A 5,224-nucleotide genomic window follows, 5' to 3' on the forward strand; every position below is an offset into this window, starting at 1 on the left:
TGATCATTGCTTGGTTCTTTGTTTTCTTGGTCAGTTTCTTGGGAGAGTTTGAAGACATTGAAGCTGAGTTGTTCATCATGGATCCTCAATATTAGCTCCCCTCGCTCCACGTCTGAGTGCTCTGGCTGTAGCTAGGAATGGTCTTCCCCATATGATTGGGTGAGTGTGACTCTCTTCCATGTCCAAGATGACAAAGTCTGTGGGAAGAAAGTATTTCTCTACCTTTAACAACACGTTTTCCACCACCCCTCTTGCTTGTTTTTGAGTTTTGTCAGCCACCTTGATGACTACATCTGTGGGCAATATCTCATTGATCTGCAGCCTCTTCACCAGGGATAGAGGCATTAAGTTGATGCTTGCTCCCAAATCACAGAGTGCTTTATCAAACATTGTTTCTCCTATGGCACAGGGGACATGAAAACTTCCTGGATCTTTTCTTTTTGTAGGCAACTGCGGTTGAATGAGGGCACTGCACTCCTTGTTCATCACTATAGTTTGGCCTCCCTTGAGTGAGCTTTTCCTGGGAAGCAACTCCTTCATGTACTTGATGAATGCAGGTATTTGTTGGATAGTCTTGATGAATGGTATGTTCACATGCAGAGATGCAAATAAGTCAAGAAATCTTGAGTATATTCTCCTCTCCACAGCTTCCTTGAGCAGTTGGGGAAAAGGTGCATAGAGTCTCAGCAACTCCTGTTTTGAGATTTCTGGTTCTTGGTAATCTTTTTCCACCTCCTCTACTGAGGTATCTTCAGGTTGTTCTAACAGCTTGCTTGGCTTGTCCTCAGTCTCCTTATCACTTATAGTGACCATCTTGCAATCTTCCCATCTTACCTTCTTTGTTTCACCTCTCGGATTCTTCTCTGTGTCACTTGGGAATCCATCTGTGAGTTTGGGAATTTGCTCAGAGAGATATCCTATTTGAGATTCTAACCTCTTGATTGTGTCTCCCTGGTTCTTGAAACTGGCTCGCACTTCCTCCTTGAAGACCTTGTTGTCTTGAATCTCCTTGCTTAGGCCTTCAAGTAGATTCTCAATCCTTGAGATTCTTTCATCAAATGATGACAGGTCAGGCTGAGTAAGGTTATTCTGGCCTTGATATGAATGTGGAGAGGTGTTGTTATGGGGGTGTTGATATGGTCTAGATGTGAAGTGTTGGGTGGCTGCATTGTTTGGATTTGGGCGTCTTTGATCAAGGCTTTGGTCTTGTTGATTTCCCCACCCAAAGTTTGGGTGATTCCTCCATCCAGGGTTGTAGGTCTTGGAATATGGATCATGGTTTTGCCTAGGTGAATTCCCAATGTAGTTGGCTTGCTCCTGACTACCCTCTGCTTCTTCATTCACTCCTTCTTGGGTTGTTGATGAAGTGGAGCCAGCTGCTGGGTAATGAGCTTGTTTTGGGCCAACAGAGCATCTACATTGTTTAGCTCCATTACTCCTCTTGTGTTCCCTCTTTCGAAAGCATAGAAGTAGTCGTTCTCTGCTACTGTTTCAATGACATCTATGGCTTCCTCAATAGTCTTCTTCTTGTTCAAAGATCCTCCGGATGAATGGTCTATAGCCTTCTTTGACTCGTAAGAGAGCCCTTCATAGAAAATGTACAGCTGCACCCATTCGTTGAACATATCTGGTGGGCACCTCCTTGTTAAGTCTTTAAACCTCTCCCATGCTTCATATAGAGTCTCACCATCTTGTTGCCTGAAAGTTTGGACCTCAGCTCTCAGCCTATTGATTCGTTGAGGAGGGTAAAATCTTGCTAAGAATTTGTTCACCACATCTTCCCAAGTTGTCAAGCTCTCCCTTGGGAAAGACTCCAGCCACTTAGCTGCCTTATCCCTGAGTGAGAATGGAAATAAGAGCAGTCTATAGGCGTCAGGATGAACACCATTAGACTTCACTGTGTCACATATTCTCAGGAAGGTGGTTAGATGTTGATTGGGGTCTTCTTGGACACTCCCTCCAAACGAACAGTTGTTCTGAACAAGGGTGATGAGTTGTGGCTTCAGTTCAAAATTGTTGGCATGGATGGTTGGCTTTTGAATGCTACTTCCACAGTTCCCTGGGTTTGGATTGATGTAAGAGCCTAAAACTCTTCTATCCTCCCCAGCATGATTTGCTCCACCTCCTCTGCCATGGTTGTGAGCCTCTTCTTCATGATGGTGTTCCATGTTTTCTTCCATGTTTGGTTCAAAGTATTCCTCAAAGTGTTCCTCCTCTTCTTCACCACCAACTACACGTTTTTCTCTTGCCTCCCTCCTTAGTCTAGGGAAGGTTCTCTCAGGTTCAAAATCAAAGGAAGTTGAAGCCCCGCTTCTTCTCCCTGTCATACAACCAACAAGTACAAGCAAAGAGAATAGGTGCAGAAAGTATATCTGTCAGAATTACTGTTAGTGTGAGTGATGCAATATATCAAACAGTTAGTGGGTTAGTGAGATGAATAGTAAATAACAAAGAAAAAGTAAGGGGGAAGGGAAGAAGTTATCTAAAACAGAAAGTAAATGACTCAAACAGAAATTTAAATCAAACAAAAATAAAATGCTCACCTCCAATCTAATCATTGTTGATGCACAATCAATCCCCAGCAACGGCGCCATAAACTTGATGCACGAAAAACTTGTCTCACAACAAATTTCCTTCGGCAAGTGTACCGAATTTGTCATCAAGTAAAAACTCACAATAGAGTGAGGTCGAATCCCACAAGGATTGATTGATCAAGCAACTTTAATTAGAGGACTGTTCTAGTTGAGCGAATCCAGAATTTGAGTTGAGAATTGCAGAAAATAAAATGGCGGGAAGGTAATTGACAGGAAAGTAAATGCTAGAATTATAGATCTGAAAGTAAATGACGGAAGGTAAATTGCAGAATTGTAAATGGGAATGGGGGAATTGCTCTTTAAAGTAAATAACAGAAATTAAAGAGAATGGGTAAGATCAGAAATGGGGAGTTCATTGGGCTTAGGAGATGTTGCATTCTCCGGATCAATTTCATTTTCATCTCTTCCTCAATCAATGCACTCATTGATCTCCTTGGCAATCTTAAGTGATTGAATTACAATTTCTTGTAATTCAATCTCTCAAATCTTGATCAATAGCCAATTCCTTGGTCAATTGCTCATGAGAAGAGATGAAGTATGGTCACTGATTATACCACATGCATTTTCCAAACCAAGTGTTGAGAGGATTATAGTCACATATCCATCCAAACCCAATTTGGTCCAGCATGAGAAAGCATTTCTAGCTTGATCTCTTCATTCCTCTTTCAAGGTTCAGAAGAGATCCAAGTATGAATAGCTTCTTTTTCAAGATAACTACTCAATTGGATGAAGATCGAAAGCTTTCAAGTAAAATCAAGAGAAAAGATAGAAGAAGAATAATGAAAACTAGTATTGATCCATCAAATTACAACAGAGCTCCTTAACCCAATGACAGGGGTTTAGTTGTTCATAGCTCTGGAAAATGAAAACAAAGATGGAGAATACATGATGAAAACTTAAAAGTGCAGAGAAAGTAAATACAGAGAGTAGTTCTATGCTAAGAGTCTCCCTATAATTTCCAACTCCCAAAATATTTCAAAGATACTCCTATATATACTACTCTTCTGTTCTTCTAGTTGATTCTTTAAGTCTTGGGTCTTTGGATCTTGAGTTGGAAGCAGTTCTCTTCTTCATTGGGCTTAGCTTTTACGTGCAGAGAGAAAGTATGAAGTGGGCAGGGGCTTTGGCTCAGGAAGTTAGTGGTGTTAACGTTCAGTGAAAATATGGGTTCGAGAACGTTAGTGACAATCACCTTTTTTACTAACGTTCCTCACCAAAGTTAAAGGCCACGTTAACCTCAACGTTAGTGGCACAAACGTTGCCACTAACGTTTCCACTATGTCCTTCGCACACGTTATTGGGACTCAACTTTTCCAATAACGTTGAGAAGCCTCCCCCTTCCCTACGTTAGAGCCCACGTTAACTTAGTTAACGTGGCTCTTTTAACGTAGGCTTGCCATCCTTCGAGAACGTTAGTGACACTTACCATTGTCACTAACGTTCCAAATTGCCCCTATTTTCCACGTTAGAGTCCACGTTAACTAGGTTAACGTGGCTCTAACGTGGCCTTGCTAGCCATCTCCAACGTTAGTGACAAAGTTGAGTGTCACTAATGTTGGCTCATCCTTCCCTTATCCACGTTAGCTTCCACATTAACTAAGTTAACATAGGAGTTAACGTGGCTCATGGTGGCATGTGTGGCTCCTTCCAACGTTAGTGACAATGTTGGGTGTCACTAACGTTGGCGATCACCTTCTTTCTTCACGTTAGCTTCCACGTTAACTAGGTTAACATGGGAGTCAACGTGGCTCATTGGGGGCTTGTGTTCTTCCAACGTTAGTGACAATGTTGGGTGTCACTAACGTTGTCGACCACTTTGTTCCTTCACGTTATCTTCCATGTTAACTAGGTTAACGTGGGAGTTAATGTGGCTTAATGTGCTTTGGCCAACGTTAGTGACAATGTTGAGTGTCACTAACGTTGGCTCCCCCCCTTTCTTCTTAACGTTAGAGGCCACGTTAACTAGGTTAACATGGACTCTAACGTGGCCACTCATGATGTTGGTTCAACGTTAGTGATAATGTTAAGTGTCACTAACGTTGGCTCTATTTCTTAACGTCAGCAATGATGGCTTCGAGAGCGTTATTGGCAATCACTTTTCTCATTAACTTTGCAAGTTACTCCCATTCCACGTTAGTGTTAACGTTAGTGCAACTAACGTAGCCACTAATGTGGTTCTTCTTTGCTTCCTTTGTCCTGAAATTAAGCAATAAAGTGCATCAAAGTTCTAGTCCAAGTCATGGGAAATGCAACGTCCAATTTGTCCTTAAATTCATGCAAAATCCTCATGAAATCATGTAAAATGCACAATGTATGCTTGAATCAAGATGTAAGTGAATATCTACCCAAAACTAGCTTATTTCCTAAGGAAATGCATGAAACTACCCTAAAAACAGTAAAGAAAAGGTCAGTGAAACTGGCCAAAATGCCCTGGCATCAATTAGAAAGGAAGTTAGAAAAGATTTTGAAATTGATTTTGAAAAAGATGTGATTGAAACTTAATTTGAAAAAGATTTGAAAAAGAAATTTAAAAAGATTTGATTTTGAAAATTAAAGTTGATTACTTGACTAACAAGAAACTAAAAAGATATGATTCTAGAGTTTAAAGATTGAACCTTTCTTACTAGGCA

The 5,224-nt window shown here is 40.9% G+C and overlaps 1 non-coding gene across 1 annotated transcript; it reads left to right on the top strand.

Moving 5' to 3' along the window:
• The first annotated feature begins 1,620 nt into the window (after positions 1-1,620).
• Positions 1,621-1,727, top strand: LOC112787247 (small nucleolar RNA R71). The gene has a single exon (XR_003194669.1). It is a non-coding gene; the product is annotated as a small nucleolar RNA R71 (small nucleolar RNA).
• Positions 1,728-5,224: the final 3,497 nt, after the last annotated feature.

Source organism: Arachis hypogaea, chromosome 20, assembly GCF_003086295.3.
Source record: "Arachis hypogaea cultivar Tifrunner chromosome 20, arahy.Tifrunner.gnm2.J5K5, whole genome shotgun sequence".
In the NCBI taxonomy this organism is placed as follows: Eukaryota; Viridiplantae; Streptophyta; class Magnoliopsida; order Fabales; family Fabaceae; genus Arachis; species Arachis hypogaea.